This window comes from Scatophagus argus, chromosome 6 (genome assembly GCF_020382885.2).
Source record: "Scatophagus argus isolate fScaArg1 chromosome 6, fScaArg1.pri, whole genome shotgun sequence".
Taxonomy (NCBI): Eukaryota; Metazoa; Chordata; class Actinopteri; family Scatophagidae; genus Scatophagus; species Scatophagus argus.
In genome coordinates this window covers 18,702,983-18,730,874 of record NC_058498.1, presented here as the reverse complement: position 1 = coordinate 18,730,874, position 27,892 = coordinate 18,702,983, and the positions used below count along the sequence as shown (strand labels likewise).

Below are 27,892 nucleotides of genomic sequence, written 5' to 3'. Positions count from 1 at the left end.
AACTCCATTAAAACAGAACTGAAATCCACTAATTTCAAATGAACTGCGGTGAATTTAAATAAACTGAAGTGATGACTTGAGTTGAACTAAACCGAACTAAAAGTCTTAGCAAGGATTCAGTGTTAACAAGAGTTTATTATCCCCAGGAACTACTGGCAGGGAGGATTCACAAAGAAATACAAAGGACTGACTGTGTCTTCCCATTCCATCATTCCCCCCTTCGTCCTTTTCTATCACTCTTACTAGCCAGCTTCCTAAACTTAATGCAATGCTATTAATCAAAACTCCTGAGGTATCACCATCTGCTCCACACTTGGATTGAGCTGGACAAAAAATGAAGGCAGTGAGGATGGAGGAAGAAGGAAAGAGCTGCTAGATGAAGCTGGCTGTCAAAAGAAAGACCACTTTGACTGTCTCCTTGTATAGCACCATCCAGTGAGTGTTAGAAGACGTGATGGATTCAAAGCAAAAGTTCATAACTCAGTCTGAAAACATTAGCAGATCTTTCAGTGAGATGCATTCACGGTGCATGGGCCTGTGTTGAGCACAGATGAGTTTAAAAGAAGCAAAAGTCAAAACAAAAGTTAGGGACTAAATCAATAACCGTCTCTGTCTCTGTCTTCAACCATTGTTGTTTTCAAGGTGACTTCTGAACTTTTTTTGTGCATTACACATCTGTAATTCACACAAAGCTATGCTAGTGAAGACTCTCTCTGTTTTGATTCTCACCAGCTGATACATCTTTACAGCATCTATTACTTACACATTATAAATTATAAATACATTTTCTCTTTCTTTACACTAACAGATAAACTCTCACACACACACAAAAATAACACAAGTTATCACAGTGTAAGCACTGGAAGTTAAGACAGTACACACAGATAACAACTCACATATGTGTCAGAGTTAGGAAATATTATGTTATGTTATTTGAGTAAGAATACAGAATTTGTTTAATCAGCTGGGGGAAAAATGACTTACTTGGACAGAAATGGGCAGCGAACACAGAAGAACAGAAGAAGAACTAATTAAAAAATGTTTAATTAACTTTTAATCACTTTTAATCACCAAACAGCAGCCACATTTAAAATCAACTCTGAAGATACAAGTTCATTGGGATTATAGCATTAATGACAGTAAAGTCGCCGGTACTGAGCTAAAGATTAACAAATAGTACTCACTATAAAGTATGTTTATACTTTATGAAAAGCCTTCCCCTTCAGTTCATCCAATCCCTACATCCATGTAAAAGCCGCACAGTATGGCACGCCATTCCTCACTCCTCTCACCCTTTGCATATTAAAACATGTCCCATGTGAATGAAAATAGGTAATGGTGCTCTTGGATACTCCCTCTCTGTCACTGCGTGCTGCACAGTGACATGTGAACTTTGTGACTGTGTTGTTAAAAGTGAGCCAATGACAGCCCTCCGCCTCCACAAAACAAAAGCACACATGCACACTCTCTTGCTCACACCAGCAATTTTTCAAAAAGATCTGTTCCTTTTGATTTAATGAGGGGAGACATGAAACTCTGCTTAAACATCACAAGAAGCAGCCCCAAGGTGACACACACACACACACACACACACACACACATTCAGATTCTCTCCCTCTCTGTCCTGATGTTCAGTGTCCCTCATAATGAAGTATATTTTGCATCATGAAATAAACAAGATAGGCCTTTATTAGTCCTGGACTGGAGAAATTCACATTGTTACAGCAGCACAAGGATAGCAAAAATAAAGGTGGTTCAAGTAAAAAAAAAAAGATATACAAAGTAAAAAAAATATGAGGATATTTTAGATATATTAGGATTTGTCAAAAACACACAATGCACACACAATATTTACAGAATTTCACAATTTGTAAATAGTTAGCAGTACAAAAAAATTCTGCATTGAACTAAGATGGGGAATTATTGCACAGTGATTTACTGAGATTCAATTTGCTGTGGAGTGCATGGGGTCTGCCGGGAGAAGTGCTGGTTGTACAGTCTCACAGCAGCAGGGAAGAAAGACTGGCTGTAAGGCTCCTTCACGCACTGAGGGGTGATGCAGCCTTCCACTGAAAAAGCTGCCCAGTGCTGCCAGAGTACTTCCTGTACAGTGCAGTGGAGTTGTCTGTCCAGTCCAGTTTGCAGTTGAGGTGAACACCCAGGTACTTGTAAAAGTCCACTATCTCAATGTCCATTACCTGGATGTTCACCAGTGTTGGGGGTGAGTGACCACACCTGCGAAAATCCACCACCAGTTCCTTTGCTTTCCCCGCGTTGATCTGGAGGCGATTCCGCTGGCACCAATCCACAAAGTCCTGGATCAGTTCTCTGTGCTCTGCATCATTCTCCTCAGTCACAAGGCCAGCGATTGCAGAGTCATCAGAGAACTTCTGCAGGTGACAGTCCGTTGAGTTGTGTCTAAAGTCTGCAGTGTAGAGGGTGAAAAGAAACAGAGCCAGGACCTTTCCCTGTGGGGCTCTTGTGCTGCAGACCAACACGTCAGACACACAGTTCCATGCCCTCATGTACTGTGGGCAGTTTGTGAGGTAGTCCAGTAGCCCAGAGGCCAAACAATCCCTGTATCAAAGAAGAATCACAAAGTCTGCACAAAGGCACACACACACACACACATATCACATCTCACTGTCTACAGGAGAGTCCTATAAGGAGTGTGTATTTAATAAGAAAATCAGACAGTGGGATGAGGGAATCTCCTGCCTCCTCTTTTCATGCCAGTTCACATATTAAGACAGGCAGCTAGTTAAAGCTAGCAGCTTCTCCTCGCTTTCACACATATCAAGCAGGATTTAATCACACATTATACTGCATGCACACAGATTAAATATAACTTAGTGGCAAATCAAAAACACTGCTCTGTGTGCAGCCTCAGTCAGAAATGCTTGAGAGCATGTGTGCGCTGGCGCATATACAATATGTGTGTTGTCCATATGAAAGTGTGTACAGCAATCAGTCTGGCACCTTTCGCTGCAGAATGTGTCTAATTAAAGTGGTAAGATGGTCAAAAAAAGAAGGTCCAAATATCTACAATAAAACATTTTTCTTGACTCATTTCCTATCCAATTAGAGCACAGCAAAGAAGAGCAGAGGCGTAATGACTGGCAAGGGGAGAGGGGGGAGGAGCACACAGAGAAAAGGAATAAAATCAGGGGCGCAAGGAGCTGTAGGGTGAAACGAGTGTGAGGAAAAGATGGAGGATGAAGGGATGGCGAGATAACTAGAAGGAAGGATGCAAAAGAGAAGTTTTACCATTCCACTGGGTCTCATTAATTTAGCCTAATCAGATAATATATTGCTGAGGAAACACTTGTACAATATCCTGCACAACATGAGGTGAGTGTGTGTGTGTGTGTGTGTTTGTGTGTGTGTGTGTGTGTGTGTGTGTATGTATGTGAGAGAGAGAGTGAGGATGAACTTCCTCTGAGCTACCCACAGCCTGGCAGTGGTATTTTTGCAGTTTCCTGTGCATTCAAGTGCAAGATGGAGGCCCGAGTTCAGTTATTATCAAGAGGATTTTTCTTCTGTGAGACAAAATGAGTCACGGTTGTTCTGTGTGTGTTTTGCCTGTGGATCGAACAAGACAGTCTGAATGACCCTCTGTTTGAACATGGTCCTCTCACTGTCTAGATAATCTGTCTGAAAACATCCTGCCCAATGCTGACCCCTTAGGCAACGCCACCTGAGTAAGAAACTGAGAGGAAAAGAAGGAGGAAAAGATAGACAGGAGGCCCAGAGAGTGAGAGACAGATAGACAGAGACCATAAAGGGTAGAGTTCTTCCTGCTCCTCACTGAACTTCCCCTCTGCCAAAACTCTATTTTATCCTCCTGTCTCTCGGTCTTTCTACCCAGTTTACACATAGCACACACACACACACACACACAGAACACTCCTGAAGTGGTCATGCTAGGCCAAAGAAGATGAGGATGTAGTGCATTCGCACCAATGTTGAATAAACATTAGCTCCCCCACCCCCGTCCACTGAAACAAGTCCACTAAGACAAAAGCAAGCAGACACACATAAACAAGCACAAAGCCATATCGTATTCCCGCATGGATGTGCCAACACACACACACACCACTCTTTGTTCTTCTGAGGCTGTACCGTTTCATGTCAGAATGGTTAGCCTTATTTGTGGGGAGTCAGCCCCCTGCTGAGGCTGACTTATACAGAACCAATCCCGTCCCGAGCAGGGGGAAGGGACGACGAATTTTTGATGACAGATGAGAGATGCATACTGATACCAGTTTGTAGACAGGGGAAGACTTGGTAGATGGAAAAACTGGGGGGTTGAAGAGCTGGAGGAAAGTGAAGATCGAGGGAAAGAAGGATAAGGGTGGGGGATGTGGACCACATTCTCCTTGTAGTGATCCTGCACCAGACTGTTTTAGTGAACACACTGGGGAACGGCCCTTTAATTGTAAGCCAACACTTGGCCTGGTGAACACACACCATCACCAGGGAACACATATGTGAGAGGCATGATTGATATTCTGCATGTGTCTGCAAAAATTCTGATAAGTTAAAAGTCCACTGAGAGAGAAAGATATTAAGCCTCTCAAATAAATACAGAACACAAGTGTGTTTAAAACAAAAATCATTACAAAACACATGCTACAATGCAACAATAGAGAATTTCGAAAGCATTTTGCAGAATTATGTGAAACATCCATGACATTTAAGATTGTAGTCTACAAACCTACATCCAGCAAGTGTAGGTTATGAAGTCTAGGGCATGAAATGGTTGAAAGATGACCCAATTAATAACGACACCCACACACATGCATGAAATGTATGTTTAGCAAGCATGTAAGTGTTCAGAGCAGACCCCATTAATTCAGCTCATTTAGCCCCAGTCCAGCCATTAAAAATAAGCCTGCCCCAAAGCTCACAATGCAACACCATGACTCAACCCCCACAGCTTTGTATATTCTCTCTCTCTCTCTCTCTCTCTCTCTCTCTCTCTGTCTCTCTCTCTTTCACTTCACACATCCACTATTTCTTTATTTAATGACAGCACATGTAATTTTTCTGTGTTTTCATAAATGAGTACAATTTCAGTGAAGGGTTGGAGGACGAGGGCAGAGATGGGATCGTTTTTAGAACTGGTGTTGTGCAGAAATCAATCCGGATGTGCCTTCGGGCTACACAAAAAATGCCAGAGTCTAATGTCACAAAATGCTGTTTAATACTCCAGGCACAATACCAGGGCATACGGCCAGATTCACAGCTTACATCAGTCATTTAACATGAAAAGATGTGTGAAGAATAAACCATTAATATTTCCAAACCACCGGTCCACTTGCGAGCCAGAATTTGTACTGCTACATGAATGTTGCTTGTATAAATTTGATAGCTACCCAAATCAGAGAGGAAATGAGAGACAGAAGAGACTGTGGGGCAGGTGGGGGTGGAGGGCAGCAGTAGACACAAATTAGGATTAGAGGAGTGTTCATCCCTTCTTTTCTGCTCTTTCATTAACACACCTCTGAGGTGTTTTCAGAGACTGTTGGAAATAAGCCGATTTCACTGCTCAAGAGGGCTCACCCGCTACACATTAACAGTGCCCGCTGTGTCACATAGGCACACACACATATAAATACAAATTACACTCACTGTCAATCATAGTGCACTAAGCATCTGCATACAGTCTAGAACCACTCACTGAATGGAATGGTACTACGGCAGAAAAAAAAAGAAAGATACCAAATGTCACAAGTGTGTTGAGTCTGATTTTGATGTAAAGCAATTGGTGTCAATTCAATTAGTGTGAAGGGAGACAAAGACATGTCAGCCTTATCTATGGCCTTTAGACTATCTGTGAGCTTTAGTCAGATAGAGCTGGTGAACAGGGAATGAATGGATTAATACTGTATGTGGAGGGGTGATAGAGAGAGACAGTAGAGCTATGAAACCCAGATAGTCATGCAGATAAACTAATAACTAAGATAAGACCCACACATCCAGTCAGTCATAAGCTTGTTCAGTTCATGCAGACATTGTTGGCATACTGCAGTTCACAGCATCACAATCATCTGCCCCACCCACAGAAGGAGAAAGAGGAGAGGAAAAGAGTGAGAGCTGAAGCGAGGGGGGGCAGTTGAATGTCCCCCTCATCTTAATCTTAGGTGCTTGCAGTAGCTCTAAGGAGAGTGGAGGAAGACAAAGAGAAGACAGAGCAGATGACAGTATGGACCAAAAGACAGGCAGAAAGGATGACTAGACCACTGTAGGCATGCACTGCAGACCAGAGGCAAAGGTCACTGTGAGGACTGAGCTGTATAACAGAGCAAAAGCAAAAACTGTCTGCAATCAGAACCGAACGGCAGACCTGACCTGAGGTCTGCCTGTGGGAGGACACAATGAGAGGAGGCAGTTCAAAGTCATTCTGAGAGGATACACAACAGAAGAGCTGCACAAGAGAAAATATGACAAAACATGACAATGCAGATCAGGCTAAAAACAGCATCAGGGCATTTGTGAATATTTATTGCCAGCAAGTGACCTACAGTGTTTAGTTTGACATCAGACATAACACAGCCTGGAAGATTCAGCACCATGGACAGCTCCAGCCTCACAGCGTGATCTCAGAGCAGCGTCTCCAAAATAACTCCTGTCCTCCAAGTCTCTGATCCAGCTTTACCTCAGCTTATGCTTAATGGCTGGTTGAGCAGAAAAAAACAGACCTGACCAGGACAAAAATTTAAGTTCACTGGGTGTGCAAGTGTAAAGGAACTATAAACTGCATCTGTACCTACTAGTTCATTTATCTTTTAAGGATAATCAAGGCTGGGATATGTTACAATATAATTTTAAAAGGATTATTTTCAGAAGAAAGTAAATATGATCAGTTGAGAGGTTAGTATATCAAAAAGGGAAAAAAAAGACCAGGACTGGCATAAATACGGTTGCTAAGCAGAGTGGGTAAACCGCAATGCATTGTGGGCTTTGCGGGCAACTGAAAAGTGTGTTTACGCCGGCTGCATGTGTGACGCTGCTCTTGTGTTCTGTTGTTTTGTCTTAACAAGTTAAAACATGGTGCAAACATGCTGTGTCACAATCGTAACTGCCACAATCGTTCACATGATCGCTTTGGTTAAAAAAACAATGGGCTGACATTTTTCTCATTTTCAACATGGAAGCAAAGCCAAGGACTTCGGATCTGTGAGCCAACAAGGAGATGCCGAATAGCCTGGATAGAAGCCATGAGACGACCAAACATCACTTTCAGTGCAATCACCCGACTCATCTCGGTGTGTTTTCATTTTCAGACTGGTGTTGGTGGTGTTTTTCTGAAAACAAAATTAATGGCTGTTAATCTTCCTCTGCTTATTTTTATTTATCCTTAACATGTCATTGATATGGAAAATGTCTTCACCTGATACTTGCTCACATGGCCACAAACACCAGGCCTACACTGTATAAAGAAAGTTAATAAAATTATGCCTGATGGTGATAATAAATATTGTAGTTCAGTAGCAATATATGAAACTATATTCCAACTACTTTAATCGAGCCATAAGAAGTCCTCTGTGAGACCATGTGCCATTTACTCAGGCAATAATGTCTGAACACTTACTGTTTTAAAGTCTTTTCAGTTTATTACAAACATTCTTGTGCAGTGCAGTGACACTGTTAAAGTTCCAGTAACAGTGCAGATAAGGTGCCAACAGCAAAAAACTGTGAGCAAACAGATAAATACCACTGCAGATGAGGTAACAATTGAAAATACAATGTGCAAACCCGGACAAATATCACTGCACGTGCTCATATGGATCGATTCCACCAATTTTACTCATTTTTTCAGTATCGGTAATTTTTGAGTTCCAGCTTGTCTCTGTATGGTCCATTGTCTGTTTCTTTTGTACGGTTCATTTTCATGGAGTGCCTCTCTCTCTCGCAGTACCGTATCTAATCTAACACCAAGTGACGTAAACAAAACACTTTTGCCCGCAAAAATGGTGACCGCGGTGCACAATGCATTGTGAGATCACGTGCCCTTTCCAGCCCTATAGATGAGGAAGGTCTGACTCTAATTATATGTTTTAAAAAAATACGTGGATTTATTATATATAAAGACAACCAACGTTTTATTCTTAAAATGTTCATATTCTATATTATAATTGTTTTACTAAATCAGCCTTATATAATCAAGTTGTTTGCTGAAAACATCAATATAGTAACCTCAGTTAAACTTGAGTGCTGCAGAATCATATTGCAGATGAATTTGCACTCTTCCACCCAAAGTAGTTTAAACTTTTTTTGGTGTTAATATATAAGTGAAAATATGAGCATTTCTGAATGTCTGAAAGTGTCCTAGAGCACAGCCTCTTGACTGTTTGTCAAGAGGCTGGAGCTATGACTGCATGACTGCAGAGACAACCTAAAATAATGTATGATAAATACTAAAAACCTGGACTTTTGTGTGTGTGCAAGTGTCTTTGAGTGCATGTGTGTGTGAGAGAGAAAGAGAGAGTATGAAAGCACATGTGTGAAAGATATTTCTACAGCCTCTGGGTCTAAAGTTGACTCACACTAACAACATTACTGTAAGGACATCAGTCCATCCATGACACACACATTCACAGACAAATGTCTGACGCTCAGCCATGGTTAATTATCTGTGTGTGTGTGCGTGCGTGTGTGTGTTTGTGTGTGGTGCACAGGGTGTTGGCCAGCATCGGCAGGCTCAGTGTGGAGCTGGACAACAAGCACTGGCTCCACTTCAGATGTAATCACACACTAGATGGAGATCAAACTGCTAATAACCTGCAAACCCTCTTCCAAACACAGATCCAAATGCTCCAGGAGAAACAAACACAAAGACTAAACATGAGAGGAAGTGGTAAGACAGCAGAAAGAAAGCGAGAGATCAGACTGAGGTATTACTATTTCATATCCCCACAACAATTTCATCATTTTCCCTCATTGTTTTCTTAGTTTGAAACCAGCTATTTCAAATAAGCTGTTTTCTGAAAGTCAGCAAAAAAAAACTTCAAATCAAACCATTTATTTCTTTCAGTGCCCTGGTGAAAATATTTGCTCTTTCATTTTCTCAGGACTGACAAAGGTCTCCACCTCACCTCCAAATGGTTCAGACCGCAGCAGTTCAGATCCTATTGGTGCTGACAGACATCTGCATACCAGTCCAGCTCCTCTCTATTTGCTTCATGTTAAGTTCAGATTTGATTTGAAGATTAATGTTGCACCAGGTGCAGCACGGTGGTGCAGTGGTGAGCACTGTCGCCTCATAGCAAGAGGGTTCCAGGTTCGAATCCTGGTCTGGGCCCTTCTATGTGGAGTTTGCATGTTCTCCCTGTGCCTGCGTGGGTTTTCTCCGGGTACTCCGGCTTCCTCCCACAATACCAAAAACATGCACATTAGGTTAATTGGCTACTCTATATTGCCCCTAGGTGTGAGTGTGAGAGTGTGTGGTTGTTTGTCTTTGTGTGTTGGCCCTGTGATTGGCTGGCGATCAGTCCAGGGTGTACCCTGCCTCTCGCCCGTAGTCAGCTGGGATAGGCTCCAGCTCCCCCACGACCCTGACGGATAAGCGGTATAGAAAATGGATGGATGGATGGATGTTGCACCACCTGGCAGGGCCTCTATAGTTTTTCCATACCCTGTAACTTATCAGAAGGGGTTTTCATATCTGGAAAATGTGTACTCACTTCAAGACTTCAGACAGCAGAATCTGACTTCCTTTAAAATCCCTTCTTAAAATTTGCATTTATAGACCAGCAGTAGTATGGTGCGCTGTGTACCTTTAATTCTTCATTATTGTTGTGCCTGTGTGCCTTTAACTCATCTTTATTCATTTACATTGTTTAACTTGCTGTTTTAATGCTTTTTATAAACCTCCCTTTATTGGCTGAGTCGTGTGCTTTCACTGTGTCTGATGAAGCAATGTGTAAACACTATAAAAGTCCCCTACAAATTAAATTAATTATTATTAATTATTGGCTGAACTACCCTTAAATGAATTGCACTTCTGTTCTGTGTCCTGTGCAGCTTTGTGCTGTAAAACTGCCCTCCTCAACATCAATCACGGACACTAATTCAAACTTTATATTTACTATGCAGAACTTTCTGTTTAACAAGCCCAACAGAAAAGGAATAAGACAGAGCTATCAGGAAAACACACAGAGCGATGGCAGCTCACCACCAAGGCTTAGGAAAATACCAAAGGAGTACAATGGCTGATAATGCAAACTCTCACTGGGGTCTTTAGTAATCAAACATAATTATCCTTGTCACAGTGTACTCAAACACACTGATAATCACACGTTCACACTCATACACACACAGACGAACACAGTAATCCTGGCAGCCAACATGGGGATCTTTTCGATTGATTCTGTTGCAGAGCTGGTCGACTTCAGAGTAAATGTCCCACTCCTGAGACACCCTGCCCTCTACTGTCCCAGCTGCCCTTTGCATGCCCTTTCCCTCCCATTTCCTCCACCTTCTCCTCCCCAAGTCTCAAGTGCTTTTTGTACTCTCCTCCCTTATTCTCCCTTCCTCACTTTCCATCTCCATCAACTCTTGAGTCCCTGTTCCCCATGTCTGATGCTCTCTAGACCTCTCCTCCCTAATATCCTTCTCTGTCTCCCCCCCCCCTCTCCACAGAGCCCCTTTATCCATTTCTGTCTCTGCATACATTTAGCATGTCACCTAGTCAGTCACAAGTGAGGGGAACAATAAAATACCTGCTCAGATGTCCTTAGCATCAACTCTGAATCTCAATCATCTGCAACAGAATGAAAGCAGGTGCTTATAGGAAGGGGTGGGGTGGGGGGTGGAGGGGGCATAGAGCTCTGAAATAAAGCTGACAACACACTTCACTGGAGGAGGAGATCCATGAATTAGATTACATTTTCCCCATGGGTGTCTCGCCTGGAGCACAGCCAGGTCCAGGTGACTTTTTGACAGAGGAGGCCTCAGGCTTGTTGTGCTAAAGTTTGCCGTAGCTCTGTGACTACACAGATGAGATCTATAATTGTGGTGAGCTAGCCAGTTAGCTCTTGCTCCAGTCTGTCAGGAAGCACGAAAGACACTTCTGAAGGCGGGTGTCTGCTCAAAGAGCCATTGTCTGGTATTATAGCTGGAGGTGACAGGGCTATTAAAATGCACACAATCTGAGCACCCATGTGTGTGCATGTGGGGGTGTGTGTGTGTGTGTGTGTCTCACAGTGATGGGCGGAAAGAGGTGTCTTTGGTATAATCCACTCTGTGACACAAACCTGAGTGCTCTCTCTTCCCCCTCCCTCCAACCTCCTGTCTGCCTCTCTCTATCATATGGCCCTTGCTTATCCTGTCTCTCCAGAATAAATCTTTAATGGAGGTTTTATTGTCCCTGATCAGCATTCAGCACTGCGCATGTTTATGCAGGCTCATCACACACACACACACATCTCACCTTCCCTCCTTTTGACTCGATTGTCCCAATTTCACATTTGTGATCTCTACTTTCTTTTCCTTTTTTATCACATTCACAAATCAACTTAACTTCTCTACAAAGAAACCATTTCTATTTGTATTTCTCAGTTTCACCAATATTTTTCTAACTGTTCTCTGTGCTTTTTGCTGAAAAATGTGCTGTTGTGTTTTTTCCCTCCCAGTGGGAGTGAGTGTGTATGGGAGCAAAAAGGTGCCATGTTGTGTATGTAAATCCTGATTGGGGTCCTTACTCGGTGGACCAGGAAAAGGATGTTTGTATAGGTAACAACAAAGACAATGACAGGTGAGGCTGGAGCTATGATTGATGTGCGTCCAACTGAGGCGAGTCTGTGTGTGTGCGTGTGTGTGTGTGTGTGTGTATGAGAGAGAGAGAGACAGGGAGGGAGGGAGGGAGAGAGAATGTGTTTGTATTAAAGACTCAAAGGTAAAATTGTGGCAATGCGGCTCCTCTGTTCACAGTGGGAGAGTTGGGGAATTACGGTATCGCTGTCCTGCAGTTTATGCACACACACACACACACACACACACACACACACACACACAGCAAACTAAAAGTACCATGCTTGGGTGTACATCAAAGCATTACAAGGACAAAATGTCCCTCTGTGTATGTGTTGCTGAAAATGAATAATGTTTTGTGTGTTTATATACTGTATGTAACACAGGAACAACATATTATCAACTTTGCGAATGAATTGTATATATATAAGCTTATATGTGTGTGTTTGCCTAAGCAATGCAGTACAAAGGACATGTTTCGTCCTCTGACAAAAGTCAGCATATCTACACATTATCATCAGTGGCATCCCCCAGCAGACCAAAAGTCACAACTACACACATTCAGGCACGGAAACACATGAATTACACTCACCACGTAAGACATACACTCCACTTTATATTCTCCACTATAGGCACAGCCACTGGCCCCCACCAGAGACCTGCCTTCAAAAAATTAATTCATGTAGCATGTGCTTTTTGTCTGGCTGTCAGTGTGAGAGTGTGTGTGAGGGGGAGACAGAAAGAAACAGAGAGACACATTAAAACAATGGACGTTGCTCATGAAGGACAGAGATGTACTGATGGAGGGAGGAGAGGAGTGAGGGAAGAAGAGAGAGAGAGAGAGAGAGAGAGAGAGAGAGAGAAGAAGCGACCTTGCTGCAGGGAAGACTTCTCCACAAAGGCGCTCTGTAGGGTCTCTGTCCAGCACACATCAACACCCCAAGGCTACACACAAACACACACACAGTAATATACTACAGTATAGACACAAGTAGCCTCACACATACACAGACATACAAAACAGATTTTAGAATGAAGTGGTGCAGAGAAACAAACAGAGAGACCCCCAGGGCAATCCTCTCTCTCTCTATCTCTCTCTGTCTAGATAGAGTTAGTGTATTAAAGAGACATTTCATCACTTTAAGCAATTTTACTCACTTTCTCCTGTGTATTCTACTTCACATATCTGCTCACTATACCTGGATGTGTTTTGAACATTTGTTTAGATATCCAAACTGGCAGCGAATGTAAGAGAGGAGAAAAAGATTTGAAAGATGATCAATGGCCAAAGAAGTAACCGAATAATCAAGATGTATTGTTGCTGCCATGACAAAAGAAAATACAAAATTCTGTCACTAATTAAGTTTAACCTGAATGACCTCAAACAACAGTTTCTGTTAACATTATTCACCCAAAACCACTAAATCAGCATGCAATATTAAACTTGAGGTAACCATAGCAACAGTACTTCTGGTTTATGTAAAATTACCAGATAGGTCTCAGTGGTGAAACTGGACTAACTGTGGGTCAAAGATGCCAATTTTTTAAAAATGGAGGATAAGTTGGACCTAGCTTCTCTTGTTTCTCAGGTAAGTAAACAATACTGTCTCATATACAGATATATATCAGGTGACATAGAAAATAATATATTTGGCAAGAAAAAAAAACAACAATTTGCACTACAGTGTGCTTACCTGACTGTTAAGACACCAGTCAGAGCTCAGATATTATCCAGGCTGTGGGTCTGAAATCAACAATTTCCATCATTATTGACTTATCTGCCCTCTACAAATAAAATAATGGATTAGTCATTTGGCATAGAAAAAGGAACATATGCCCATTGGTCAAGGTCATGTTTTCAAAATGCCCTTTTCTATGAACAACAGTTTTAAAGGAAAATATATTCAGTTTACTACCATGTATGACCACAGCAAGCAGGAAAATGGTCACATCTGAGCACCTGGAACCAATAAATACACGTCATCTGCTGCATTCATGTATAACAAGAAGGCATTGTAAACTGACATTGTGCCTTCAACAATGCCTCAGTATCCACTTAAAAACTGATCAACCGTTAAACCAAATGGCTCTTTTAAAGCACCAGCACACCGACACAGGATCAACACACTTTGAAGTCCACATGCATGTACATGTAGCCCCATGTGTACATGTGAAAACACTTAGACTTGATGTACACACCTTGGCACACACACTCCCAGTACAATACCCATTCTCACCCTAACTGGGTCAATCCACCATCTATTCTGCTGGGGGAGGGGAGGAGACTCAGGTTTTGCTGAAATGGAGGAAGCAAACACCAGAAAAAGCTGCCTCACTGGGAACAAATCTACCAGTGGTGAATCTAGGACAGCTGCACAAAGGTAGGGAGGATGGGAGGAGGGAAGGACGGAATGAAGGAAGGAAGGAAACAAAATTAAAATGGGTAGCAGCGTGCCACAAGAAAGTAAAATGACACAAGCACAAAGAGAGAGCAAATGATGAGGGGGTAAAGGGCAGAGAGGAAGAGAGAGAAGGATGAGAGAAGAGAGGGAGAAAAGAGGCTGTGGAGAGGACAGTGGTTTCATTAGTGAGATTGATTAGATGAATGGAGAAGCTAACAGCCTCTCTGCTCTTTAGCTAAATGCCATCTCTGGGCCTATCAGCACCAGCTCCAACAACAACACATAAATTAGAGAGAGAGGAAGACAGAGAAAGAGATGGAAAGAGAAAGAGAAAAAGAGAGAGAGAGAGAAACCAACAGATAGAAGGCATAATCGCCATCACATAAACACACAGCACAGTGTGATCACCAACAACAGCAAATGGCTGATCACGTCATTTGGTCGGAGGAGTGTAAACAACAATATGGTGACGTACTCTGTCTGCGTGTTTGTTGGTGTGTGTCTGTGTGTGTCCAACTCTGTCTATAAAAAGGCCCATGAGGGACTTGAACCTGCCTCTGATTTTACCATCAAGCCACTGACATACACACATACAGGGACACACACAGACACACACATGCACAATCACTAATGACATTCACCCATCCTGAGGGCTTCCTTCTAAAATGTTGCCTTTTACATGGAAACTTAACAAGTGTGAAATTAGAAAGGTTACCAAGTAATTCACACACACACATGCGCACACACAATAACAAAGTGTGTGGCAGAGAGCAGAGCTCAGATCGGGGGTGAAGTCCTAATTGAAAAAGCCTCTTCCTTCCAGGAGTTTGCTGCTGCGGATAGACAGCATAATAAGGTAATTAAAAAAGGCCTGTATGATACGCCAGGCTTTATCTCAGGATTGTCACACGCTGACTGATATGAATTTACATAAACAAATCATATTTTCTGCCCTATTAAGTTTATGTGAAAGTGTGTTCTTGTTTGGGAGTTGGTGCAATATGAGAAGACGAACAAAATACTAAGTACTGTGCTAAACAGTTCATCTACTGCATTCTAATGACAGCAGAGTGACTTTGTGGTTTTAAAAATTGTCTTTTGGGTGATTCTTCTGTGTTAACACTGATGCTGCTGTGATGCATTTAAAGGGATACTACGCAGGATTTATCAGTTACTGTTTGCAAACACACCATTCAAAGGTGCAGTAAGAAAGTTAGTTGAGTCTCACATCTTTGAGCTCAAGTGGACATTTTTGCCACCAACCCAAAGTGTCAGTATTTGGCAACTTGGCAATGAAATTAAACAATCGAGTGTCTTCATCCAGAATCAGTGATGACCAGAAATTCCCTGAACAAAGCAAAAATACTAAGAAAATAATTAAATACAGTCTAAAGAGTTATCTTTTTGGGGGGGGAAATACTCTAAAGTATATCTTTAAGTTGAGCACTTGAAGGCCTGACGTTACATCACATCTAGCTGCTGTTCCAGCTGTTGGCCTCTGTAACGCCATGCAACCTGTCATTGATGGTTTCCTTCATTGGTCTGTGGGTCTGTTCCTGAGGTTTACAATCAAAGTTTTACAACTGATAAGGAACCAAAAGAACACTTCATTTGTTAGTATAGCTCACATGAAATTGTTGCCTGTGCAGCAGCATACTCATCAAACTCTTAGCTTGCGCATATCTATAATCATTTTTCCCTTCCAATGAGGTTTGGTGACATGTCAAACAAATTAGGTGTAACCCATCCTGGCCTCTCGAAAGAGGACATATTAAGTTATTAAAGATATATATTAGTTGTAATGTGTGTAAATGTGTCTTTGAATTCTTACTTCCAAAACAGAACCCTGTCCCACTTTCACTTTCTGCTCTCTAAAACATTAACATTATTTTATTTTTCAACAATATGGTTAATTGTAGGGTTTCGTAGCTGGGTGTGAGACTGAGGCTATACAGAAACAGCTGCTTGGAGGCACAGACAGTCACCAGCAGACTGACTCTCCCCAGCTATCTTCACCTTTCCTCTTCCCCCTTGTCATTTTCACTCAGGATGGAGCCCGGTTTGCTCTATTAAATCTGTAATGATATGCAGATGAGATGCAAATCCCTCCCAGAGGAGTGGACTGCTGGAGGGAGGCTATCTGATGTCAGCGTTCAAGAGAGAACCATCGCCTCAGGAAGAAACAGAAGAGAGAAAGTGTGTGTGTAAGAGTGTGTGCCTATGTGTAAGAGAGAGAGAGAGAGAGGAAGAAGGCAGAGCTGTTGAAAAAGGGCTAGGGCATTGATTGCAGCTGTAGAAAAATGTTTTTGATTTATCTTGGACACAGGAGCAGAATGGGACCTTCAGTATCACCGCCTGGCAGAAAAACTCAGTCGAAGAAAAATAATACCCTCAATCTGTCCTCTGTACAGCTCCAGATACGAGGCAGGGAGAGAAGGGGGGGGGGGTGGTTATAGAAAGGAAAGGAGCCAGAGAAATGTAAGGAAAAAGAAGATGGAGATTGGGAGCGGGGGGGAGTCAAGGAGAGGATGATGCAGCCATGCCTGTTGACAAGAGAAAAATACACCTTTCACTGAGAAATAAAGCTTCACCTCCCTCACTGCTGCATTCCCTCTGACATAGCAACTCGTCTGGCCTCGCCTCACTCACACCGCAGAAAGAGAAAGAGAGAGAGGAGAGAGAAGGGAGGGAGAGAGAGGACAGAGAGGGGAGGGAGGGGAGGGAGAGTGAGGAGAAAGAGGAGAGGGAGAGAGGGAAGAGCTCAAGAAAGAAAGGAGGGAAACTGCATCAATCTGCTTTTCTGACATCAGCAGTGAAACCATGTGTGAGGGAGCAGTGGAAAGAACACATGCACATGCACACACACAAACACACACACACACACACACACACACACACTCCTTGTTGACGGATACATGAAAAAATCCACGGGACAAGCATATTTTTTACCAAAATGTATGCATATTGGGTTTGATGTCAGTATTTAATTATTTAAAAAATCCATTCATCCATTTGCTGTACTGCTGATCCGTCAGGGTCGTGGGGGCAGTCAATCGCATTGCTGACACACAAAGACAGACAACCTCACACACACACACACACACTCGCACCTAGGAACAAAGTAGAGTAGCCAATTAACCTAATGTTTTTGGGTACATGGAGAACACATAAGTGCCCAGACCCAGAGTCAAACTTGGAATCATGCTCCAGTAAAACAACTTGAAAACTATCATCATCTTGTTCCTAAATATGGTGTGGACAAGAATGCAATGCCAGATATGGCCTATTAATTCCAACAAAGAAAAAGAAGGGCGGCACGGTGGTGCAGAGGTTAGCACAGTCGCCTCATAGCAAGAGGGTTCCAGGTCCAAAACCCGGTCTGGACCCTTCTGTGTGGAGTTTGCATGTTCTCCCTGTGCCTGTTTTTGTGTCGGCCCTGCGACTGACTAGTGACCAGTCCAGGGTGTACCCCGTCTCTCGCCCATAGTCAGCTGGGATGAGCTCCAGTCCCCCTGCAACCATAACGAATAAGTGGTATAGAAGGAATAGAAAAAACGTTCCCAATTTAAACAACCCTCTTGTCCATTCAAATTATTAATTTTAGAGTTTACAAGGTGCACTTAAAAGCATCATGAAGTCCCCGTCTGCATGTGTGGTGGATAACCTTGCAAGATTTACTCCCCAAACAGAAAAGATTGTACAGACACACACACACACACACACACACACCTTCTATGATGCTCCACTGCATATGAACCTACTGTATCTATGTCTGTCAGAGTTACAAACCCTGAGCCAGACTCTTGGCATCAGTCCTGTGAGTGGGCTCCCTCTCATCCGCCTCTATGTCCGACTGTCCACCATGTTTTCTCCTTCTTCCCAGTTTAAGCTCAGCTGTGGCTTAGAGATAAATACCTGAAGTTGGAGGTGGACAAAGAATGCAGTGCCCATTTCTCTAACCTTTATTGACTTCCCACAAACAAAATACCCAGAGGACCATGTGATGGTGAGAAACCCAAGCTATTTTTAGCTGTGAGCATAAAGATGGAGTGTCCAAGCTTCCACATTCCACTGGGACTGTTACATTGTAGGCTGAAAACTTCACTGACTCACCATGAATGTGTTTCTCTAGTATTTCTGTTTCTCGGAAATGGCAGCTATCCATTAGCACGTACTCCGCTTCCTCCTGACAACAAAAATAAAGCATCAGTTCTTTCTTATTTAATTTACTTGATTTCTACACTCATCAAATATATAACCTAAACATGTCTTCCTACTTGTCAGAAATGTCCTCAATCACTATGTTTACTGTGCTTGTGTTTTCCGTTCAGCTCCACACAGACAAATGTTGATGTGCTGTGCATACAGTCAGTCATCTGCTGTTCACTGGAGCATGGCTGAGGTTAAATGACTTTCTCAAGGTTACATAACTGAGTTTGGAGGTGAGGACCACTGATAACTAGTTTGGTACCCTCCTCACCCTTTTTCCTGCTGCACACGCACACACACAGACCAATTCAGGCCCACAGACACAAAATACATCCTAAATGTTGTTTCACAGTATTCTCACAGGCACTATGAAGAACAGCTGATACAAAATCAATAAATTAAGGCGGTGCAAAAACGTATTAATGTATTCACTTCATTAATGGTGTGCAAACTATTACTGTGCAGAGCTGCAATGATTAGTTGACTGCAAGAAAATAAATCACCAACTATTTTGATTTTTAATTGTTTCAGTCATTTTTCAAGACTTGTTTGTCATGTGTGATAGCTGAACTTTTTATTTATTTACATTTTTTGACACTTTATAAACTTAATTATTAATCAATTATTCTTGAAAATAATTGGCAGAAAAATAAATAATAAAAATAATTATTAATTAGAGTTGTTAGTTGTGGATTCAAATTGCACCTCAAACTCTTTGATATATACTTCTGTGTGGATAAGAGCCTGCACTTTGTTTTTGGGACTCTACCAGCACAAAGATTCAGTATTCAAGGTTTTCAAGGTAAACAAGGTTTTAGAGTTTAACCAATGAAAACACATTTAAGACAAAGTAAAAAATATTTCACTAACACCCGGGTATCACACTTCACTAGTGCCACATCTTACGTTGTTCTGTGTCTGTCTTTTATTTCCACTCTTCGCTATCAGCAATAATGAAAAACCATTAAAATGCTTTAGGAGGATGGACTGCAGGCTCTTTTGCTTTTCAAGGCTGATAAAGAAACTGTGTGTTGGTCCCTGGGTCCCAGCCATGGTCGAGTGAGCTGCACTCAGACACCTGCTGCTCATTAACCACAACAGGGAAAGGTGACCACTTCAATCAGGATATTAAGACAGGAAATGAAATGGACAGAGAGGGTACATCTGTGGGGGTGGGGGGTGGACAGGAGAGGAGATGGAGCTCTGCAGAGTGTCCCAAGGTTAAGAATGAGGAGAGGAGAGGAGAGGAGAGGTTATTCTTTGGCATTGTGCCCATATGCAGTGTTGTGTCCCTCACCTTCACTCAGTGAAAACTCAGAGCTGTGTGTGTGTCTCTGCTCTGCCCACCTGACATGTCTTAACAGTAATAATGTATTCCCTCCTATAAATATGTTATGGATCAGAGCGTATATTATCGATCTGCCAGCTCAGGAATATTGTTACCCCTGGTCCATTCCCTTCACTGCTCCCTCTTCACCTGCTGCCTTCCTCTCTTTCCACTGATGTACCACATTTTAAACCTCCTTACAGATAGCACACTGTTCACTTTGCAAACTCCTCTCGCTCTCTCTGTCGCTTTTTCTTTTTTCTTTTTGTTAGTTGTATGGACGTTGAATTGCAACATTACACCACATCCTCTTGCATTAGTAGTGCCTGAGCTAAACATAACCCACGATTTACCAGTATACAGGCTTGCAAGTGTAGAGCACAGACAATAAGCCAATTGATCAGTGAGTAAAAGAATATAAAATCAGTCAACAACAAAAGAGCTAATCAGTTATTTGTTGAGGTCATTTATTAAGGGAAAATAACAAATATTAACTGGTATTAGCTTCCCAAATAATACCATTTTATAACATTTTAATTTGAACATCTTTAAATCTGTGACTTCTCTTGACAAGTCATTCAATGTGTAAATGTCACTTTGGGTTTTGGGTTTTATGGGCATTATTGCATTTAAATGTTTAAACCAAATAATGTACAGTGCATCACTTGTCTAGCTGGTAAGCAATCTTACTAAGATTATGGAGCCACCATTAGTATGTGGAGTGAACAACATCCACAGCTATTGTCATCAGATTGTCGTGACACAGTGTGATAAAATGTGGAGTACTGTGTTTAACATTTAGTTGATGTGATCACCATTAAGTCGTGACAGTGGCGATGCCTCTCTGCTTTTGTTTATTGTCAGCTCAGACGGACCTGGTCAAATCCAGCAAGAAAAAAGAGCAAAATGTCTGCTGCTCCAATAAAAGGGTGTGCCTAAAGTGTAGATATTGCCTCTCCTCAAACAAGATATGTCTTCATCGACACAACCAACGCTGCCATACTCCATCACCATAATTGATGTTTGAGTTTCTGCCGCATTGCATTTCACTTACAACAGCTCCTTGGATCAGTCTGGAAAAAACAGTGACTGTGCACTTTGTTGCTGCATACACATTATTTTTTAACTTCTCTGAAGGATGGAGGCCAAACTTTTCTGTTGCACAGACAGACCTGTTAGCTTTTGCTTTACCTTAACACCAGGCTTTTAGGCTTTGCTCGAAGTGAATGCTGCTACCAAACAACAGAAAGTACACATGCACGTGAACACATATACACACTAATAATACACAAAACAATTACAAAACAATGCCATGAAATACTATTATTTCCAATCGCATAAAGGAAAATAAACAGTGCATATTTGTATAATTCAGGGTATGGATAGCAGGACTTTCTCCAAATATGACAACCGACAACAGGTGGGGACAGAGCAGCATGTTAAGCCTTTTTCTAACACGTCTCTGTATGGACATATACAGAGACTGTAAAATACAAACACAAGCAGTCTGCGCTCACAACCAAGCTCCGAGACAGCACCAACAGCATCACACACATACACACACAAACAACACTTCACACGTACCAGAGCTCATGACATTCATAAGAGGAAATGAAAAAGCGTGGTCCTGTCCCGGGCGCTGGCGTGCGAGACAGTGATTGTGTAGAGTAAATGTGATTACCTGGGAGTCACTCTCCGGAGGCAAACGCCACTGAGTTATTACACTCTTATTATTCCCAAACTAATATCATAGCCTGCCAATCACTTACAATGCATTCCTTAACCACATACTGACAAGTATGTTGATGCCACACAAACTGGATGAGAGAGACACACACACACACACAAAAACACATTGAGATAGAAACACACCCACACGGATCGACACTCACATTAACACATGGTGAAAACACATGCAGAATTAAACCCCCCCTACACACACACACAAACTCATCCAACTGGGCTGCAAGCCAGCAGACATGAACACACACACACACACACACACACACACTCTTCCTTGGAGGGCCCCAGGGCGAGGGGAATCGTCCTCTTCATCTGAAGTGGAGAGGAAGCCCATTGGCCAAATTAGATTCGTCCGTTTCCTGACGGAGTTAAGCATCAATCTGCAGCGCTGTGCCGTGATTCGCTGTGACCTTGGCCTATCACAGCGCAGCGTCTCGGAGTGCTCAGAGAGGCTCTTAATCAGACCTGGAGGACATGGGGCCTATGATGACATTACTCAGCCTTTATCTCTCTACACACATCCTTCTGTTTCTCTGTGTGTCTGTCTTTAAATCTGCCCTCTCCTCTTTCCTTCATTCCCTCTCAGCCCCAGGGTGAGGAGGTGGCTCCACAGCTCAAATGGATGCTTACTTAACCTGACCTCTGAATGTAATCTATGTTCATTGATCCAATTCTGTGCCAGACAGTTTGCCCTCACAGTGCTGACAAAACACAACAAAACACGGTACCTTTGGTATCAAATATGACCTATTTTCAGTCAGTGAGTTCAACAGGTACATCAACAGGTAAGTGCCCTACTAACTACATTCAAACATCCATTCTTATACTCACATACATGATTGTCCCCGAAACAATACACACACACTCATCCTTGTTCCAGAACTACTGCAATCCCATTGTGGATGATGAGATTGTGCTGAGATGGAGATAAATGAGCCTTCATTACAGTCATGATAGCGCCAAGCAGCACCAGAGAGAGGGATGAGAGGAAGAAATGGTCTCCTCTTTTCATTCCCTACATCCATCGTTTACCATGTCCAAGGATTCTTAATGCATAAAAGGCACAAAAGGACAAGGTACATACTGCAGATATACAATAAATATGTGCATTTATAAAGCCTGCCCTTACATACACATGTGCATCACATAAAAGAAATATGTGCATTTATATTGCTCATTCACAAACACTCTCTCTTTCTCTTTCTCTCTCTCTCCCTCTCTCTCTCACACACACACACACAGTGCTTCTAACCAAACTCCATCCATGGAAGCTACATAGCAAACACCTACGTACATAATGAAATGTAATGGAATGTACTGCTGTCAGGATCTATCAAGGGAAAGCCTTTACCTCCACAGGGATAACACACTTAAGCTAGAAACACATACACACACATTTATGCACACATAAAATGAATCCAGTACAAGCATACCATTTTAGGTACATCTGGCCCATTTGATGATTGGAATAGATTTGTAAAATCAAAGATATAAAAAGCCTGTCTCATTGTTGGCAGACAGTGTAAGGAGAATGTAATTGGATTTTCCCCCTCTTGGTTTAACAGATGGTGTTCTACTGTACTGAGGGCAGAAAGTTATGAGCTCTGCACAGTACCTGTATACACATTCAGACACACTTATACACAGAAAATGTGGTATAGCAAACATTGTGATATTACATCTGCCAGTATGACACAGTAGACCTTTGTTATTTTCAAACAAAGTAATATTATCACTCATATCCACTCAATATCACGGCCAATATTCACAGTCAATATTGTGCACTGTAGCAATACAGAAGCCAGATCAGAATTTTAACAACCTCAAGACTAGCCCACAAGTGTGTGCATGTGTGCATATCTATGCTTGTGTGTGCACCCGCTGCTGAGTCATGCAGGGTCCAGAATGGATTAGCCTGAGTCAAGCTTTATTCTCAGTAGGTCAGTGTCTAGTTGTTACCTCAGAAAGACATGATGTGGTGGGAAAAAGGACATCAAAAGACAGACGCAGACAGATACAAGAAGACAGACCATCCTTAAGGTATCAAACCCTGACTTTGCTCACACACACACACGCGCAGACACACAGTTTTTCCCACTATGCTGCTCACTCTAGCTCTGGCTGTCATACATATCATTGTTCACAAACATGTGGACACACAAACATGCACTGAGGTCCTCGATTGGGATCGAGAGCGAATGTCTTTAGACATTTTAATTGCTTTTCCTATTTTCTTGTCCACTGAATCCTCCCACATCTCCCTGCCTTCTAACTCGCTGTCAGCGGTATACATACTTCACCATTTAGGCTGACACATGATACAATGAGGACTAAAATCACTAATTTAACCTCTAGAAAAAAAATCAAAACTCTAAGTGTTTTGAGATGATGCAATATTATTCATCCTGCTGAGGTACCGCTGAGCAAAGCACATAATTCCATTGGCAGGGACACGATACTAGTGGCAACAGGAACAGGAAAAAGCGAAGAGCACCACCTGTAGATGCTGAAATTCACTGCCTTACAGTCGGTAAAATGATAATACTGAACCCAGGCCATCAGTAATCCCACTCACAACATCCCACAATGATTTGATTCAACCTCCAAAATGTTAGGCAGCATTTTCTATAGCGAGTCATCACTTCAGGTGTTAAGTCACTAACACATACAGGTGTAGATGTGCACTACATTGCACAGCACACAATAGTTTGCACCTTAAATGAGGGCCAGCTAATTCCCACAAAAAATTCCTTTTATAAAGGGGACTCAAGCCTGTCAGTGCCAATAAAAAAGCATCATGTACTAATACTATGGCATTATGCACAGAGAGGACAAATGAAATGACATATTAAATGACACAGATGCTCCTGGAGAGCTGTGAGAGCAAGCTTCTCTAGCCTGAAGCCTTGAGGCAGCGCCCAGCCAACAGTGATTGATACTCCAATACAGAGATTTTTCTCACCAGCCAAGTCCAAGCCAGTAAGAAAACACACACACAAACACGTCCGTCATGTCACAGAGCTCTAGCTGGCACAGCATACATCTCCCTCTCGCCGCTCCATCCATCTCCTGTATTCTCTATTTATATTGTCCGCTCTCTCTTCATATCAGCATCTCTATATCAGGCTTCCGTGAGGATGTATCCATCTACAGCGTGTCATAGAGAAATATCTCTCTTAATGCTTATCTTCTTCTTTCACAACTCTTCTCCCCCAGCTCTACTTCTTTCTTAACCTGAACACTCGCACTTTGTTACAGTATGAAATTGTTGCAATGCATTTGAGTGTGAAAATCTCTGCCTGTGACATAATTCTCTACTCCATATATAAAGCATGCTTCCTACTGTACTATGCACAGCCTCTGAATACAAATTCAAGCTCACAGCAGACACTCTCTCTTACTCATCCCTGTATGTGCTGACACACACCTGATGGATCCTGTGCCCGTTGCTCCTCCTCTGCTTTGCCACCACACCACGAAGGTCACTGCCGGCCCACTGTCGCTTCTTCTTCCTCCTGTCTTACTCTACCCCCTGTCTTTCTCTCGCTCTGCTTTGGCCGGAAAGAGAGAGAGATTCCTTGCAGGGCAGGAAATCCTCAGCTACAGACAGACACACTTAAGAGACTGTGGAGCCTAACTGCAGCTGAAGTACACCAGAGCTGCAGGCTGACTGAGCCGTGGAAGTGGTGGAGGGAGGCTAACGTGGCTAGGCTACGGTCTGCACCACAGCAGCCTACAGACACACACACACGCAGCCAGAGCTCAGAGAGTCGCTAGCTCAACGCTCGCCGCGGCAAAGCTCCGAGTCAGCAACCTAGCCCCCCCTCACCCCCTCCCCGCCTGCTTCTCTCCTGCTCTCGCTCTGCCTCTGCCCCCTCCTCTCCTCTCTCACAGTTACCACATTCCACCTAATAGCAGAATCCTTTCTTCCTACCTCAACTAGTAAAGCACACATCAAGCTCAGCTCACAAGTTTCTCTTCACCTCAGAGATTTACTTTCAAGAAGACTTAAGAATGTTGCAGCTAAGATTCAAGGCTACCATCCTCTCACCTTACATAATTACTCATCCTCTCTGAGGTGTGTTCGGGTGTTTGTGCACATGCAACTGGAAGAAAGGCACAACAGGGAAAACATATCAAAAATATCAACATGCAACCAGCAACAAAATGCCTTAAATGCTAAAGTCTGTATGTATTCTTTGTTTCACCTGGCTGCATTCTTTTAGGAAAACAACAAATTAAAGTTAAGTCAAAGCAGTCTCAAAAAGTGATTTTACTGGTAGGATCTTCTCCTCTACTTCATAAAAGAGGAAGTTAAATCTGCACATTATTGCTTATATTTGACCACCACTGTCCTGATGGTGTCTACTCCCACAGGATTACTGAACTGCTCCAAGCACTGAAAAAGATATTTGATGATGCAAATTTCACTAAAATGAGTTTTCATTTGATTGAACTTCTTTAGACCCTATGAAACCTCCAAACATAAATCTGAAAGTATCTGCATGAGTAGTTACCACACAATAAATGACAAAAATGTTTTTAGCGATTATGGTGAACTGACCCTTTAACATGCAAATTGGAAAACAGACCACATAAATGGACACTTATGACAGCAGGGGAGACAGAAATGGAAGAGGGGTGGTGGCATTCAAATGAATTCAAATCTACACGGCGCCACCTTCATCTCTGCCAATTATCATTTAATGTATTCATCCTCTCCAAACCTAATGCCCTGACAAAGACTGGCTTATTCAGCCCTCCTTAACACACAGATTAGCCACAGACGGACTGCACATACAGACAGCCACACACAGAAGAGGGAAGAGATGAACACATAAACAGTGGGAGGGGAAGTCAAGTGGAGAGGAGAGCGACACAGAAAATAAGTGACTGCAGTAACTGTATCAGACAGGGTGACGCCGGAGAGGTGTTGGAAAACCATTAACATATAGCCTGCTGAGTGACATGTTCACAGTGTTAAGATTGTTATGTGTCACTGAAACAAATTAAAAGTTAAACATCACTTCTCTTCTGCAGTTGCATTGAACTAAAGTAGTGACTCCATACATAACACCAGCTGCAGATAAGGTTCATGGGAGAAGAAAATGACAAACTCATAAAGGCTCTCTCACAAAATTCTGCTGGCTTGTAGAACAAACAGCTAAAAGGATATGAAAGAGAGCCTTCACTCTGTCTTCTTTTAAATTTCTTCCAGCCCTCTCCTCCCCTCCCTTCTCTCTCTCCATCACTCACCTCACTCTCCTCCTCTCTCATCTGAACAAGGACATTCAGTGCATCGCCACTTTAAAAAAAAAAATCTATCTATCTCCACTCATAGCTGTTGCTATGACCACAGCAATAAACCTGACTGTGCTGCTGCACTCCACATGCAAGGAGTGCCTGTGTAGGATGTTCTGCTGCTCACCTGCATCAGTCTTCAGTGCAGACCACAGATCCATACACAGGGATTGACATGAGTATTTGATCATAATTACGTGTAGGAAATTAGTTTTATCCTGAATTCAGTTTCTTTCTGTTTCCTAGTGATGAAGATGTTGTTAGGAGCCTTAGTCTATTGACAGCTGTCGAGTGTGGCCATGGGGCCAGACTGATAAGTGTGTGTGTTAACTGTCATTTGGCAGAGAGGAGTTAGACTACATTTAAGTAATGACTGGCTCAGCAATGTGCTGAATGCTATTCCATCTCCCCACCACTGTCACATGCTCATTAAGAGCATCAGAGCATGTCATTAACATACACATATACGCTCACTAAAGCGTATCATTAAATAGATTTAATTATCTAAGTTTCGGAGTCTCTGAATAACAACAACAAGTGCACTGTGCATTCAACTTCCAAACAAATGACTCTCGTCAGTACATTTCTAATTAGTGCAGAGAAGAGGAAAAAGATTGGTATTAACCTGGGCTTACTCAGTCTGTGTGTGTGTGTGTTCATTCCCAAGTAATTATATTTCTAGGCAGTGCTGAGCAGAGAGGGGCAGGCCTGTGTGTATATTCCATTCGGCTTATCAGACGTGTCCAATCCTGTGGCAGATCAGATCGAACTGTAAAAGCTCATTAATTACGGATGGTTGCTGAGCGACAGAGAAAAGTGAGGGTGGGGGGGGGGCTGGTAGGGGTGAGGTGAGGGGACAGATGGGTGAGGAATGGATGAGGTGCAGTGCTGGAATGCTGAAGCAGAGAAATAATTGAAAAGAAGTCTCCCTCTGCTTTGTATTTGTGAAGTAAGCACTCAGCAAGCTCAGCGTTCGAGATCAAAGGGTAAATGTTGTTGGCCATCTCCATCTCTGCTGATGGAGGCTCACGCAGAGTCATTCATACACGAAAAGGCTCACGCAGCATACGCTCAAAGCACACATGGGAAGATTTTAGAAAGGCAGCTGGTTATGCATTACACAGAGAAAACAAAATCTTTGGGGGATAACCTG

The 27,892-nt window shown here is 42.5% G+C and overlaps 1 protein-coding gene across 1 annotated transcript in view; it reads right to left on the bottom strand.

Moving 5' to 3' along the window:
- dab1a (DAB adaptor protein 1a) overlaps positions 1–25,474 on the bottom strand; it is a 179,401-nt gene extending 153,927 nt beyond the window's left edge. Inside the window, exon 1 of the mRNA XM_046390847.1 lies at positions 24,866–25,474. The gene's annotated coding sequence lies outside the window, so the exon portion shown is untranslated. The remainder of the gene's footprint in view (positions 1–24,865) is intronic.
- Between the last annotated feature and the right edge of the window lie 2,418 nt (positions 25,475–27,892).